General features: G+C 35.8%; 1 non-coding gene and 1 pseudogene across 1 annotated transcript; both read left to right on the forward strand.

The window, feature by feature from the left end:
• Window positions 1-373: 373 nt before the first annotated feature.
• LOC130943120 (small nucleolar RNA R71) lies at window positions 374-481 on the forward strand. The gene has a single exon (XR_009071653.1). It is a non-coding gene; the product is annotated as a small nucleolar RNA R71 (small nucleolar RNA).
• A 12,205-nt stretch (window positions 482-12,686) lies between these two features.
• On the forward strand, window positions 12,687-15,450 carry LOC130940612 (APO protein 3, mitochondrial-like; annotated as a pseudogene).
• The last annotated feature ends 2,140 nt before the right edge of the window (window positions 15,451-17,590 follow it).

The raw sequence follows: 17,590 nt of genomic DNA on the forward strand, positions 1-17,590 counted from the left end.
CTTCCATTGAAGGGTTCTCAGGATCATAAGCTTCTTCTTCAGATGAAGCATCCTTAGTACTGCTTGGTGCATTCTGCATTCCAGACAGACTTTGAGAAATCAAATTGACTTGTTGAGTCAATATTTTATTCTGAGCCAGGATGGCATTCAGAGTATCAATCTCAAGAACTCCTTTCTTCTGACTTGTCCCATTGTTCACAGGATTCCTTTCAGAAGTGTACATGAATTGGTTATTTGCAACCATTTCAATCAGCTCTTGAGCTTCTGTAGGCGCCTTCTTCAGATGAAGAGATCCTCCAGCAGAGCTATCCAAAGACATCTTGGATAGTTCAGAGAGACCATCATAGAAAATACCTATGATGTTCCATTCAGAAAGCATGTCTGAAGGACATTTTCTGATTAATTGTTTGTATCTTTCCCAAGCTTCATAGAGGGATTCTCCATCCTTCTGTCTGAAGGTTTGGACTTCCACTCTAAGCTTACTCAATTTTTGAGGTGGAAAGAACTTTGCCAAGAAGGCATTGACTAGCTTTTCCCATGAGTCCAGGCTTTCTTTAGGTTGAGAGTCCAACCATATCCTAGCTCTGTCTCTTACAGCAAAAGGGAATAGCATCAGTCTATAGACCTCAGGGTCAACCCCATTAGTCTTGACTGTGTCACAGATTTGCAAGAATTCAGCTAAGAACTGATGAGGATCTTCCATTGGAAGTCCATGGGACTTGCAATTCTATTGCATTAGAGAAACTAATTGAGGCTTAAGCTCAAAGTTGTTTGCTCCAATGGCAGGGATAGAGATGCTTCTCCCATAGAAGTCGGGAGTAGGTGCAGTAAAGTCACCCAGCACCTTCCTTGCATTGTTGGCATTGTTGTTGTTTTCGGCTGCCATGTCTTCTTCTTCTTTGAAGAATTCGGTCAGGTCCTCCACAGAGAGTTGTGCCTTAGCTTCTCTTAGCTTTCGCTTCAAGGTCCTCTCAGGTTCAGGGTCAGCTTCAACAAGAATGCCTTTGTCTCTGCTCCTGCTCATATGAAAGAGAAGAGAACAAGAAAATGTGGAATCCTCTATGTCACAGTATAAAGATTCCTTGAGGTGTCAGAGGAAAAGAAAAGTAGAAGACAGAAGTAGAAAATTCGATCTTATCAAAGAAGATGGAGTTCGAATTTTGCATGAAGGAATAGAGTTAGTTCAGAAATAGAAGGATGTGAGAAGAAGGGAAGTAATTTTCGAAAATTAAGTAAAAGATTTTGAAAACATTTTTGAAAAATACTAATTGATTTTCGAAAATAAAAGTGGAAAAGAAATCAAGTGATTTTTGAAAAAGATTTTAAAATTAGAAATCAAAAAGATTTGATTGAAAACTATTTAAAAAAAAAAGATGTGGTTAAGAAGATATGATTGAAAAGATATGATTTGAAAACAATTTTAAAAGATATGATTTGAAAACAATTTTAAAAGATATGATTTGAAAACAATTTGAAAAGATATGATTTTAAAAATTAATGACTTGCCTAACAAGAAAAGATATGATTCAAACATAAAACCTTCCTCAACAGAAAAGGCAAAAAATGTTCAATCAAATCATTAATTGTTAGTAAGTATCTTTGAAAAAGGAAAGAAATTGATTTTGAAAACATTTGATTGAAAAGATATGATTTGAAGAAGATTTGATTTTGAAAAACTTTGAAAACTTGAAAAAAAATTGATTTTGAAAACAAAATCTTCCCCCTTTGCCATCCTGGCGTTAAACGCCCAGAATGGTGCACATTCTGGCGTTTAACGCCCAAAACTATACCCTTTTGGGCGTTAAACGCCCAGCCAGGCACCCTGGCTGGCGTTTAAACGCCAGTCTGTCTTCTTCACTGGGCATTTTTGAATGCCCAGCTTTTTCTGTGTGATTCCTCTGCAGTATGTTCTGAATCTTCAATTCTCTGTATTATTGACTTGAAAAGACACAAATTAAAAATATTTTTGGATTTTTAATAATAAGGAATAATCAAAATGCAACTAAAATCAAATAACAATGCATGCAAGACACCAAACTTAGCAGTTTGTATATATGGGAAACAACAAAACACTCAAGTCAATAGAATTCAAAGATCAAAACAAGAAAATCATCAAGAACAACTTGAAGATGAATGAAGACACATGCATGAATGCAATAAGAACAGAAACATGCAATTGACACTAAACTTAAGATGAGACTCTAGACTCAAACAGAAAATATATTTTTTTTTTGTTTTTATGATTTTGTAATTTTTTTTGGATTTTTCGAAAATTAAGTGGAAGAAGAAAATAAAGGTATCAAAATTCTTAATGAGAATTCCAGGAATCATGCAATGTTAGTCTAAAGCTTTAGTCTAAAGGAATTAGACATGGCCGACTAAGCTTCAGTAGGACATTGCATTCAAGAGCTAAATTGATGAGAATCAATCAGCTTTGGTGATGATAAGAACATCACCTTGAAACACTAGAATTCATTCTTAAGAACTCTGAAGAAAAATACCTAATCTAAGCAACAAGATGAACCGTCAGTTGTCCATACACAAGAACAATCCCCGGCAACGGCGCCAAAAACTTGGTGCACGAAATTGTGATCACTACAACTTCGCACAACTAACCAGCAAGTGCACTGGGTCGTCCAAGTAATACCTTACGCGAGTAAGGGTCGATCCCACGGAGATTGTTGGTATGAAGCAAGCTATGGTCACCTTGTAAATCTCAGTCAGGCAGACTCAAATGGGTATAGTGATAAACGAATAAAGCATAAAGATAAAGATAGAGATACTTATGTATATCATTGGTGAGAGCTTCAGATAAGCGTATGAAGATGCCTTCCCTTCCGTCTCTCTGCTTTCCTACAGTCTTCATCCAATCCTTCTTACTCCTTTCCATGGCAAGCTCATGTAGGGTTTCACCGTTGTCAGTGGCTACCTCCCATCCTCTCAGTGAGACTACGTCCCTGATGCTCTGTCACAGCATAGGCTAATCATCTGTCGGTTCTCAATCAGGCCGGAATAGAATCCAGTGATTCTTTTGCGTCTGTCACTAACGCCCCGCCCTCAGGAGTTTGAAGCACGTCACAGTCATTCAATCATTGAATCCTACTCAGAATACCACAGACAAGGTTAGACCTTCCGGATTCTCTTGAATGCCGCCATCAGTTCTTGCCTATACCACGAAGACTCTGATCTCACGGAATGGCTGGCTCGTTTGTCAGGCGAGCACTCGGTTGTCAGGCGATCAACCATGCGTCGTGCAATCAGAAATCCAAGAGATAAACACTAGGGCCTCGAATGCTTGTAGAACAAGAATGGTTGTCAGTCACCTTGTTCATAGGTGAGAATGATGATGAGTGTCACGGATCATCACATTCATCAAGTTGAAGAACAAGTGATATCTTGGACAAAGAACAAGCGGAGTTGAATAGAAGAACAATAGTAATTGCATTAATACTCGAGGTACAGCAGAGCTCCACACCTTAATCTATGGTGTGTAGAAACTCCACCGTTGAAATACATAAGAACAAAGTCTAGGCATGGCCGAATGGCCAGCCTCCCAAAGAGGGTTCAATCATAAAAACATGATCAAAAGATGAAAATACAATAGTAAAAGGTCCTATTTATAGAAAACTAGTAGCCTAAGGTGTACAAAGATGAGTAAATGACATAAAAATCCACTTCCGGGCCCACTTGGTGTGTGCTTGGGCTGAGCAATGAAGCATTTTCGTGTAGAGACTTTTCTTGGAGTTAAACGCCAGCTTTTATGCCAGTTTGGGCGTTTAACTCCCATTTAGGTGCCAGTTCCGGCGTTTAACGCTGGAATTTCTTGAGGTGACTTTGAACGCCGGTTTGGGCCATCAAATCTTGGGCAAAGTATGGACTATCATATATTGCTGGAAAGCCCAGGATGTCTACTTTCCAAATCCGTTGAGAGCGCGCCAATTGGGCTTCTGTAGCTCCAGAAAATCCACTTCGAGTGCAGGGAGGTCAGAATCCAACAGCATCTGCAGTCCTTTTGAGTCTCTGGATCAGATTTTTGCTCAGAACCCTCAATTTCAGCCAGAAAATACCTGAAATCACAGAAAAACACACAAACTCATAGTAAAGTCCAGAAAAGTGAATTTTAACTAAAAACTAATAAAAATATACTCAGAACTCAACTAAAACTACCAAAAACATACTAAAAACAATGCCAAAAAGCGTACAAATTATCCGCTCATCAATGAGTTAAAGACTTCTACTATTCTATTTGAATTATCAAGAAAAGGATGATTCATGCTTTTGAAATGAGTTATTAAAGAGGAAATTGTAATTTAGTCTTGCTTTCTTTTTAAGAAAGGCATTATATCTCTTTCAGGAGAAAGTTATTTAGATGAAACTTATGTTTTAAAGCTGTTTTAAATGTGACAAGGTTATTGTCCTTGAATTTGACTTGAGGATTTCAATTAGAAGAGTTTCAATGACTTTGAAAGAACCTAAATGTCTATTGACAAGTTTCATTTTGAAATGTTTTGAGAAAGTTTTTAAGTACTCTTTGAATTCTGAATTCTTGCAAGACTAAAACAATTTTGAACAGTTGAAATGCTTTAGAATTTATCATGGGGGTTGAAGTTGGTTTTTGCCTAAGTAGAGGAAATGGATTTGAAGGAAGTGAATGATTACGTGACTCGGTTTGGCTTAGATCCTATTTTATTACTCAAAACGGAAAGCCAAGGTTTTAGTGATTCTAAATGAATTTGGCGAACTAAGTTTTATTATTCTCCCCTAAAGACTTGGGACTCTGCCGAGAAGCTTTTGTTATAAAATCCCATTGTTGGATGGGTGGTTTTGAATACTTTGAAATAAGTCCTTAACTTGCCATAGTTTTGGAAGTTTTGGAAAGAGAATGCCGAGAGTGGCTTTGTTTTAAAAAGGGAACTCACTTTGAGTAAATTTGGCTTATGAGCCTGAGATGATTTGAGAAATGAGATCTTTAAAGTCAAGGCTGAAAAGAGTTGAAATTTGATTTCAAAGTGAAATGGCTTGAGAAAAGTGCTTTATGGCTTAAATGCCGGTTTTGTGAATTTGATGATGTTGAATAGTGGAAGTGCTGTTTTGTTATGGGCCGAAATGGCTGTGTATGATTATGAATATTGGCTGGTTTTGGATTGAACCGTGAGCCGGAATGGCTGTGTATGATATTGATTTATGGCTGATTGCCGAATGAATTATGGGCCGTATGGCTGACTATGAATTACGAGTTTAAGCTGAATGGCTAAGATGGATGTTGATCCATGGCTGGGACTGAATGAATATGCTTGAGATACCTGGGTAGTAGCAAGGGTTGTGGTTCGTCCCACTTGCTCCAGGTCAGAGACTGTGACGCCTGGGTAGTAGTGGTAGTAGTGGTGATTCCACTCGCTCCAGGTTGAGCTTTTAAACACCCGCCTGGGTAGTAGCCGCAGTAGTGGTTATTCCACTGGCTCTGGGTTGAGCGGGTAGTAGCAATGGGGTTGTAGCTCAAACCTACTTGCTCCGCGATGGGTGTTTCTGTCCATGGTTAGCTACCAGGACGTGTCGGATTGGCTATATAACCGACAGATGATATCATCAGCCACTAGGACAGGCATGCATCATATGCATCTATGTGACATTGTTTGGGTGTGTATATTGTACTTGGTTTGCCTTTGTGAGTAAATGCTAATTGTTCTACTTGCTGTAACTGTTTGTTTGTGCTTGAACTTCCAATCTGTGTTTGCATCTGGGACTCTGTTGGATTGTGGTGATTGGTTGATGGTTGGATTGTTTGGGCCTAGGGCCGTGGTTGGAATGAGATGAACCGATGGTTGATTTCGGTTTTGTGTTTTTGGTTTGGAATAAAATATGAAAGGCTATTTTGGTTCAGTTTAGATAAACATTTTTAAAAGGCTTTTGATGTTTTGAAAATTGAATGGTTCCTCTTTCAGAAAAGATTTCCGACTTTACTTTTATTTTAAACCGTTATTTTTGAAAAGAGGCATAAGACGGTTATTAATCACTGGTACAGTTTATCTTCGTGTATCCTATTACAGTAATTCCCAAAAACCCTCTACTGAGAACCCTTTCGAGGATGATGTTCTCACCCCCCTACATTTTTCCCCTTTCAGGATATGGGCGCAGAAATCACGAAGAGTTTATTTAGTTGTTGTTGAGATGATCTGTATTGTTTTAGTTATGGTTTATTGTACCCTTGTCTTTATCCTGATATATTCTGTAAGAGGGATAGGAATTGTATTGGACACTGCTTGTGATATTATTTATAAATATATGTATCTATATGGATGTATCTTTTATGAGTTTTTGTAAGTTATATGGTATCTATGGGTGTGCGTTATCGAACGAAAGTATTTTTGGGAGCGGTATTGCGGTTTAAAGTTTTAAACAGGCTCATATTTTAGTATTAAATAGTATAACTGTCGTCGTAATGTCCGAGCTATCAGAGTTGCGCAGCCAGAAGCGTGAGCTTTGGTAGCTAGGGTGTTACACACATGATGTATGCCTGTCTTATGGCTGATGAGTCTTATCTGTCGGTTATATAGCCAACCCGACATGTCTTGGTAGCTAACTATTGGACAGACCATCTGTCTGCGCATCCCAAGCTCAATAATATCCATGGAAAAAACCCTAAGCTCAAATTAATATATATATATAATATGCATGCCCGTAGAGAAACCCGGGGAGTTAAAGTGCCTGCTCACATCTTGCGACAGAGAGTTAACAGCGTATCGAGTCTCAACCTAGAGCAAGTGCCCAAAGAAACTCATGGCTCAATAATTCAAATGTATAAGCCATGTGAATAATTAAATCACAATTCATCATTGTCAATATCATTCTCAATCATGTCTCATTCAATATCAAATTCATCATTATTATCATTATCATTACCAATCTCTTCCTTTTCAGCATTACCAACACCTAATTACTTAATTAATCACTTTACAAACCCCTTCAATATCTGTTTAACCAATTCAACATGCTCACCCTTGTTGACCCTAAACAAGTGTTAAAAAAGTTTGGAAAGCTAGAGAATAGGTTTTAACCTCAAAAGTTCAAATTTTACCCAAAAATACTAAACCACAAGTTTTTTCCAAAATTTTCAATTCAAAATTCATCATATCACAGCCCAAAACAGCCCCTCATGTCTCAAACCATATTCACATGCTTTTCAAATCACTTTACAATATACCAATACTCAAAACCACACAATCTATTTAACAAATTTATTCATACAATCTCACCAAATCCAATACTAAACATTAACACTTCATATCAAATACATATATCAAATACATATATCATATCTATTCCCAATCTCCAACCACAACGCATATTAGATTTTCACAATCATTTTCTATATCCACAGAACATGAACATTCACATAATTTAGCTTATCTTACGCTCAACTAGCCTAAATTTTCATGTGACATTAAATATTAACTACGAGAAATCAAAACTATATTTTGGTCGATTTCTCCCAAGTTTAAAACACCACAAAACCCTTCTTTGCAAGCTTTTTGACCTCCAAACCAAATTCAATGAGTTTGGCCACCAAAACTTGATTCCAAGCGCTAATTCACCGATTGAATCTCCAATTCAACTTAAATTCAATCTAATCGATACAAATCACCACAATTACCACTAGGGTTCACAAAATTAGGGAAACTACAAGAGTTTAGAATTTTCTTACCTTACCCATTGATGATTGGGATAAAACTCAACAATTACCGGCCACTAGATCAAACCTAAATATTCAAAAACATCAAAAACCTTCAATACCCATAACCAAGAATCATGAATTCAGTAGAAGAGAGAACTGGACGTAAATAATAAAGTTTCTTACTACTTTGTTTGAATATAATTGAAAAGGGTTCTGAGACAAATGCGTAGCTGCAAACGGCTCGTCAATCGGAGCTCCGGATTAAAAGTTATAATGGATTGAAAGTTGAGAGTGGATTATGCTTAGGGTTTTCTTAGCTTGCTTCACTCCCAGCGTGGAATGAAGTGTGAAAAGGGGAAGGAGTGGCTGAAGCCAATTAAGTGAGGGTGAATGGGTTGGGCTTTGGGCCCAATATAGGTCCGATTCAATCGGTTCGGTCTATTGGCTCGTTTTTAGGTCAAAATCTTTAAAATTAGTGTCAAAATTTGTATTTTAAATATTTCTACATCTGTAGATTATAAAATTTATTTTCTTAACTTCTTAGAATAATAACTAATTTATTGACTAATTATTTTATTAATTTTGTGGAATTTACATAGAGAATACTGGTGAAGACATGCATCCAGAAATAGCTATAGTGGAGGATAATTTACTAGCCCAATTGGACAAACAAGTGGTTGATCACCACTTATCTTATAATGCGATATATGGTACATCAAGTCCAGCAACAATTAGAGTTAATGGCCACATTTGTGAGCTAGAGGTTCAAATTTTAATTGATGATGGCAGCTTGGGTTACTTTATTCAGCCAGAATTGCAAAATTTTTTAACCTCCCTATTAAGCCAGCACCTAACAAGGTTATTGTAGGAAATTTTGATACTATGAAAGTGGAGGGTTGTATACTGAGCATGAGCATCTTTACCTTATTTTCTGTTTATTTTAAATTAAAATTTAATGAGTTTTAGTTCAATTCTAGTGTTTTAAACCTCTTTGGATGCTACTTTGAGTTGTTTTGGTGTTTTAATTATTTCAGGTGAAATTTGGATCAGTTTGGTAGAGTTTTGTGCAAAAAAGAGAAGAATTGGAGTTGCCCACTAGGGCACTAAACGCCCCGCTGGCGTTTAGCGCCAGCAACTCGGCAACGCAAGAGAGGTTTCTGCCCTCAAGGGCGCTAAACGCTACAACTGGCGTTTAGCGCTAGGCAATTCGAATCAAACTTTACCAAAGGAGCATCTTTAGTTGGATTTAGCTTTTAATTACTCCATTTTATTTTATTTTAGTTATTTTTAATTACAAACAAAATCTTTTAGGTTTAGAATTTATTATTTTATTTTAGTTTAAAATCAAATTAGGTTAGATATAAAAGGAAAAAGATTCACCCTTTGGGGGGATCTTCTCACTTCCGCACTCTTACAGTTTTTGAACTCTAGTTTTTTCTCGAAGTCATGAGCCATTAAACCTCTTTGGTTAAGGTTAGGCGCTTTGTTTATTTCTATGGATTAAGACTATTATTGTTCTTTTTTAATTAATGTATTGATTCAGTTTCAAGGATTACTTTCGTTCTTCATCTTATGAATCTGGGTAGATCAGAAGAATAACCCTTATTCTATATGCGTTCTTGTGATTCTTGGAATAGTTATCTCACTTGAACACTAGTTTGAAAGTAAATTTCTCCTAAATTACTAATTACTTGAACACTAGCTTTGGGTAATTAGGGTTTTTATTGCTATAAACTAGAATTGAACTTAACCCTCTAATCGAAGTTAAGTGATCAAGACATTGGCGGTTAACTAGGTTAGAGGAGACTAAATTACTAAGACATTAGGGTTTAGTCACTGATAGTTTGCCATGAAATAAATCTTGCATGACTAAAATAGTTGGTAAGAAAACTTAATCCGAAAAAGTAAATATCTTCGATACCTTAACTGCTTTCTATTCTCTGAACTACTATTTAATGCATTTTGAACCCTTAAAACATCACTTTCTGCTTGCCTGACTAAGTGATTCATTCAACCATTGTTGCTCAGTCTATCAATCATCGTGCGATCAACCCTCACTTACCTGAGGTATTACTTGGTACGACCCGGTACACTTGCCGGTTAGTTTGTGATTTTGAAATACCGCATTAAGTTTTTGGTGCTGTTGCCGGGGATTGACTATGATTGACAATTAACTGTTATCTGATTGCTTAGATTAGGTGTTTTTAGCTTTTAGTTTTATTTGTTTTTGTTCCTTAATTTTCGAAAACTTAGCTTTATCTTATTTAAAACTCTTCTCCTAATTTCTGAAATTAAGTTTGGTGTCTCCCTTTGTTATTTTATTTTTTCCTGGTTATTTCTCTTTTCATTATTTTCGAATTTAGTGGCTTCTTTATCTTTGTTTATTTTTGAATTTTTAGAGTTATTTATTTAGTTCATTTTATTTTATTGCTTTTACACAAGATATCTCATCGGAAATTCTCTTCACTCTAACGTAGAGATTTCTACCTTTTCCTTATTTTCTATTGTTTATGAGCAGGAACAGGACAAAGAACCCCTTTTTGACTTTAACCCTGAGATTGAGAGGATTATAAAATGACATATACAACAGGCTAGAGCTTACAGGGCTGCTGAGAATCTCAGGGATAACTCTTAGAAGGAAGCTGAAGAGTTTACTTTGGAGGGCAACAACAAAAACAATGCAATCAATGTTAATCAGAATGCAAACGGGCAATTTAGGAGAACTCTTAGCTCTTGTACTGCTCCTAGCCCAGATTTCTATGGGAATAACATTGTTGTACCTTCTATTGCTGCAAACAACTTTAAGTTGAAGTCTCGGTTGATTTCTCTAGTGCAGCAAAACTGCAAGTTTCATGGACTCCCGCAGAAAGATCTCAACCTATTCATTTCTAATTTTCTGCAGATCTATGATACTATAAAGACTAATGGAGTGAATCCCGATATCTACAAGCTACTTCTCTTTCCATTTGCTGTGAGGGATAGAGCTAAATAGTGGCTTGATACTCAGCTCAAGGAAAGCTTGGATACTTGGGATAATGTGGTCAATAGGTTTCTGACCAAGTTCTTTCCTTCTCAGAAGCTGATAAAGCTGAGGACGGATGTTCAGACCTTTCGACAGAGAGAGGGTGAATCTCTCTATCAAGCATGGGAAAAGTACAAGCAGATGCTCAGAAAGTGTCCTCCTGATATGTTCTCAGACTGGATTCAAGTGCAGATATTCTATAATGGAGGCTTTGAGACCAGAAGGATGTCTCTAGATAATTCTGCAAGAGGATCACTCCACATGAAGAAGACACCTGATGAAGCCATGGAGTTATTTGAAATGGTTGCTAACAACCAGTACCTATACTCTTCTAAGAAAATCTTTGTGAAAAAGGGAGTCATGGAGCTGGACACATTGGATGCTATTCTTGTCCAAAATAAAGCTATGTCTCAGCAAATTAGTGCCATTATACAACACTTGTGTGAAATGTAAGTCTCAGCTATTAGTACTATGGACACCTCCTATGACATGAGTGGTGGCTTCCCTTAAGGTGAGACTTATGATTATGGCCAATATACTCTTGAGCAGGTTAATTTCATGGGCAACTCCTTCAGAAATCCCAATAATGATCCCTATACTAAGATATTTAATCAGGGATAGAGGAATCATCCCAACTTTGGATGGAGAGACCAATCTCAGAGGCAACTAAACTTCAATAATTCTCAAAATGATTTTAATCAGAATAATTTCAACAACCGTCAATTTCAAGCTTCTCAGCCATAGCAGGCGTCCACTCAATCTCAGAGTACTCCTGACTTAGCCTTTATAGTTGTTGAATTCTTCAAGAATACTAATAATTTTATGCAGAAAATCAGAGCATCACTTCAGAACTTGGAGATACAAGTGAGTCAGTTGAGTAAACGAATATCTGAGAGACCTCCTAACAGTCTTCCTAGTGACACAGTGCCTAATCTAAGAGAAGAGTGTAAGGTCATCACAGTGGCAAGTGAGCCAATAACAGATAAGAAAGCACAAGTTGTTGAAAGACCAGAGAAGACAGAAGCTCTAAAAAAGACTGAGGGTACCAAGGTACACGCCCAGAAGCTCCAAAAGGAGACTAAGGACGAGCAATTCTCACAGTTCTTGAAAATTTTCAGAAAGTTGCAAATCAATATTCCTTTTGCTAAGATTTTAGAACAGATGCATCCCTATGTTAAGTTCATGAAGAGCTTCCTCTCTAAGAAGAAGACTCTAAAGGGAGATAAAACAGTGATTCTGACTAAGGAATGCAGTGCAATGATTCAAAAAGACTTGCCAAGCAAGATGCCAGATTTTGAGAACTTTCAGATTCTATGCACTATTGAAAATATATCTTTTGACAAAGCTCTATGTGATCTTGGTGCAAGCATTAATCTAATGTCCTTGTCTGTGATGAAGAAACTGCAAATTCAAGAAGTACAACCAACAAGAATAACCTTATAAATGGCAGACAAATCTCTGAAATAGGCACATGAAATAGTAGAGAATGTCTTTGTTAAGATTGGAGAATTTTTCTTCTTTGCAGATTTTGTGATTCTTAACATGGAGGAGAGGGTGAAAATAATTTCATCATCTTAAGAAGATCATTCTTAACCACTGAAAGAACCTTGATTGATGTAAAAAAAATGAGAATTGGTTAAGGTTGTATGAGGATTACTTGATATTTAAGGTTTTTAGATTTTTATATCACTCTAAAGAGGAAGGCACCTAAATGAGAGGTGAACTCACTAACCTAATTCTAAAGTAAAAAAATTATTTAAAAGTAAAAGATCTTATTTTATTTTTAAAATAAAAATTTAAAATTTAGAAAATATAAATTTAATATTGAGCACTTGGACTTTGGAAATGAATTCTCTACAGTAAAAATTTTACTTAAGAAAATAAAGTGTAATCTTTAACTTATAATTTTATAAGTGAGACTAAAATTAAATAAAAAAGAGAAAAAAATAAAGAGTTAGATTAGAGACACTATCCAATTTTTTTCCCCGTAGAGACTCCCCCTGGACTCCTAAACTGTCTCTAAGCTTACTAGCTCCGATCGCATGCTCCATTTCCTAGCATGGCGGTTCCCACCACTTCTACCGTCAACCATTCTTAACGGATATGCGCGCCATCGCCATCTCTTCGGAGATAGTTTCTCATCTTAAGCGACTACCACACCTCTTCAATGCAACCCTCTCCTTCTCGTCAGAGAGTTCACCGCTGGTGGCGTTCGGGGACGACAGAGAATCCACGTACTCTGACGTGCCGAGGCCTTGCCGGAGGAAATCGTAGAGGAAGCCATATGTGACGCCGATGAAGGTGCTGATAGAGAGGGCGAAGAAGGAGAGAGAAGCACGTAAGGCACAGCCCTCTAGGGTTGCAGGTTCCGGAACTTATTGAGGTGGCTCACCGAGTATATGTAGCTCGAAATTCACTCGTATCTGGTCTGAGTCAACTCGCCCGAGCCATTCCCGGGCTGCGCTGCGAGTAAGTTGCTGTGAATATTTTATTTTTATGTTGATTCTGAAATTTCTAAGCTAGAAAATTTGCCAAATGTTGCAAAAAATTGAGGAACCAGTTAGTTAGGTTTCTGTTAAAATTGATTTTTGATGCAGTAAGAGTTTCAATTTTTTGTTTCCTTTTGCATAATCATTCAGTCATCAAACTTTTGAAGGTCAAACTTCGGTTATGGATTGTGAAAAACTTATGTAATGATAGATTATTTTGATTTCCCTAAAATATAGAACACTTTGAACTTGCTGAGATTGAGAGTATAAGTCAGGAAGTGTACATTTTTGTGTGCATTTACATTGTGTGATGGATCTGTTCTTCTAAGGAAAGTTTGTGTTGAGTTGCATTCTAGGCTTTCTAGTTGTTATCATTTAACATTTAGAGAGATGAAAAGAGAAAAAGAGTGTTATTTATTTATTTTTTTTTTAAATGGTGTTGTGGTCTTGTGGATTGTATGTGCTTCTTTATTTTTTCTTTCTTCATCCGAACTGGTTTGCTTTTACTGGTTTCTCCATAATAGGTTATGCAATGAGGTTCACATTGTTTATGTTGGTCATGAAATTCGAACATGTATTGGACCAAGGAGTGGTTCGAGGAGTACGATGCATGTCTGGAGAGGGGGCGGGGCTCGGGATGTGGTCTTCTTCCCAAAATGCTTCTATCTTTATGACCGTGTCGGTAAGCCAAGAGTCGGGCACGATTAGAGGTTCAGTGTCCCTCGCATCCCTGCCATTATTGAACTCTGTATTTGCTGGTGTAGATCTTGCAAAGTATCCCACAAAAAGGAGAACAAAACCTGTATATTGCATTGAGGGGAGAATTGTAGATTTTGAATCTGTTGTGGAAGAGTTGAAAATAAAATAGAACTTTCTTCTAAAAATACCAAAGCACTTTTCTATGCATCCCCTGTGCTGGCCAGGCATGTAGAGAATCTCTCAAATTTAGTGATGAACAATAGCAATCTTGATGGGTTGACTGAGGAAGAACGGAACAAAGTAAGGGATTTAAGTAGTCATACACTAGAGGCATGGTTTGAGATGATATCAGGTGCAAAGAAGATGATGGAGAAGTACGGTGTGAATCCTTGTGGATATTGTCCCGAGGTCCAGGTTGGTCTGGAGGGACATAAGTTGAGAATGCGCAAGGCTTCAAAGCATCAGTCTTGGAATGGTTTACATGTGTGGCAAGAGGCAACAATAGATGATCTTGTGGGTCCGAATTATGTCTGGCATGTTGACGATCTGAATGGATCTCCTCTGAATAACAATCTGAAAAGATATTATGGCAAGGCTCCAGCTGTGGTGGAACTCTGTGTGCATGGAGGGGCTCTTGTTCCAAATCAGTATAAGAGCATGATGAGATTAGATGTTTCCCCAGACCGCGATGAAGTTGACCTTGTTGCCTGATACATCATAATCCCCTTTGAAGTTAGACAATATATTTTTCAATCAAGATTCAGAACTCAATCAGATAAGATCTTGGACTATTGAGTTTGATCAAAGCTGAGGTTTGGTCCCCACTGCTATTCTTTCTGTTGTTGTGACTACTCTAGGTCAAAATTCTTGATCTTTATACATAATAATTGATAGTTAGAAGCATATTCTATCTTTGGAGAAAGATACATAGCTTAAAGAGGGGTATAACAGATATAAGATATTGCATTATCATGTTGTGGGTCTCAATTGACACGCTTTCTGCTCAAACTGTGCAGTTTCTTGTGAAAAAGTGTTGACTATCGACACTGGAATTGATACTATGAAAGACCAAACAGCACATAGTGCAAACTTCAATGCACATAAATGAAAATTCTAGCAGCAGCCATCAAAATAAACCTGAACTTTCATCTTTCGGTGACAAACTTCAAGCATGCCATTGGTATAGTCTTCTCTAAATGATGCTTATTAATTTGTTCTGGTTCTCAAGTCACCTGAGTTTTCTTCCCTTATATTTATTGAGCATGATTCCTTGCACTTACTTTTAGGTTAATGGTTGCTGAAAAAGGTAAGATTGTGGAAGGATCCAGACTATGGAAGTCGTTCTATTATCACACAGAATTTATAGACTCCACACAGAGATGTTTGACTAAGTGAAACTCCGTAAGTTACCACACCCCGCATTGTATATTCAAATGGATTTTTATTTTGGAACCAATAAGAAAAGAATTTCATGTAATTACTTCATTTTTGGTCTGTATTTACCCCCTACCAAATTTTCTCTACTTTTTATTATCTTAGAGAGAAATTAACAGAATACTTATAACTTACTCATGTATGTTGAATGTTGCATTCTTTTTTTTCTCTGCCCCTGACTATGGAAATCGTTATTGAAATTTGATTCTCTTTTCACGGATTTCATAGTTTATTTCAAGTATCATTTCTGTTTTTACTTTATAATTTGAACTATAGCCATGCTGAAAGATGTGGACAAGTGAATTCACAAGAAGGAGTCAACTATCAAGAATGAGTGCATTAGGACTTAGGAGAGAGGTGATCATAATGATGATTTTTTTTTGGGTAAAGATCATAATGATGATTATTATATAGTAAATTGCTTTATGGCCCGAATTTTAAGTGTTCATTATGTGGCCCGTTATTTTTTTCTAAGAATGGGCCAGAAAGCCCAGAATTGGAAAACATTACATGGATTAACACCTTATATGTCCCAGTCCAGAAAAGAACTCGTAAACAAAAATAAAAGAAAATTATGTTCCTATTGTTCGTATGATCGTATCACTGGGTTTTATTTATGAGAAATTATTGGGTGTTTTATAAACATATTTTAATGTGTGGTTTAGAAATATGACAACAAAAAAAAGAAAGAAAAAGAATTGTTTTAGAAGCGTCTAGAACTATTTATTTTTATTTTTTTGTTGTTCATCCAAGGCCAATGAAAAATGGACCATTGTAGATTTGGTAGACAACATTAAATGGTTGGTATAATTTAGAAATCACCTCATATCAAATCAAATAAGAATACAAGTTTGATTCTCACTACTTTTGCATGAAGGTTGCCGTAATGATGAATTCTAAATACTTCTATTAGTAGACAAAGAACCTATAAGTATGCCCTCCCCTTAATTGAACGAGTAGCTAGTGTGTAACTAATATATTTTTAACTAGTTATAAAAAAGAAAGAAGACCATTTTCAAGTTTCAAATGCATGTATAAAATAGTTCACATGACTTCTGCAGTCTCTTTCAAATCTCTTTAACTCCCTTTCAAGAATCAATTCATCACTTAGATTCATAGAATTCTTCCAGTTAATGTTGCAGCTGACACAACACAGCTCTACCAACAAAAGACTAGCTGTGAGTTAATTATGAGAATCCACCTGAGAAATAAAGAATACACTAGCAAGAAAAGCGTGACGCTTATCAATTACTATTATTGGTGAAAACTGAAAAGTCTATATGTGAATATAAATGTGAGTTGAGAATTAATTAGAAGAGAGATTCATGAATGTACATACATGAATCTGGGGCCCTCCAGCGTAGTCAAGTTCATAATAAATTGGACTGGTGAACATAATCTTAGATATGTCACAATCTCACATTATTAACAGATAACAAATTGAAAGCCACAAGTATATGATAATTTCGTTATTAATTATTATTAATATTCAATTATCACATATAATGGATGTCACCAAGCTTACTGATTTTTGGAAGCGAATCAAACATTAGAAGATAACAGATTGAAAACCACAAGTATATGATAATTTAGTTATTAATTATTATTAAGATTCAATTGTCACATATACGGATAGCACCAACCTTACCGCAAAAGATTCAAGCAAAGATGTTTAAAATATTTTTGAATAAAAACATTTAATTTTATCTATTTAATAAATTATCATATATTAAATTTTTGACACGTGATATAAATTAAAGGTATCATCTTTATTAAAAAATGTTGTTATATTTTTAAAATCGTTATTTTGACGCCAATTTTTTAATTTGTTTAAAATTTAATTTTTTAATAAAAAATTTATTAGAAGACTATTTTATCTTTTTATTATTTTTTATAAATTTTATAATATTATTTTACTGCTTCTATTTCATTGTCATTTTGATATTTTTATTTTACAAATTTAATAACTTTTTAAGAGTTGAATTTTCATTTACAATTTTTATAATTCTCTTAATAATTTTTTGATACGTATTTCAAATCATCAAATACTTGTAATATAAAAAGATCAAATATTATTTAAAAGTTATTAGTTTATTTTAATATATTTTAATTTTTATTTATTTAGTTCCTAAATTAGGTTTTATATATGTGGGCTTTAGGATTTTCTTTGTTTTAACTTAACGAGAGGTTATAAATACCCTTTTAGCTATTGTAGTCGGAGTATTGAGTGATTAGAAGTGCCAAAGTACTTTTTAGTTTTATGATGAAACTATG

This window comes from Arachis stenosperma, chromosome 7 (genome assembly GCF_014773155.1).
Source record: "Arachis stenosperma cultivar V10309 chromosome 7, arast.V10309.gnm1.PFL2, whole genome shotgun sequence".
In the NCBI taxonomy this organism is placed as follows: domain Eukaryota; kingdom Viridiplantae; phylum Streptophyta; class Magnoliopsida; order Fabales; family Fabaceae; genus Arachis; species Arachis stenosperma.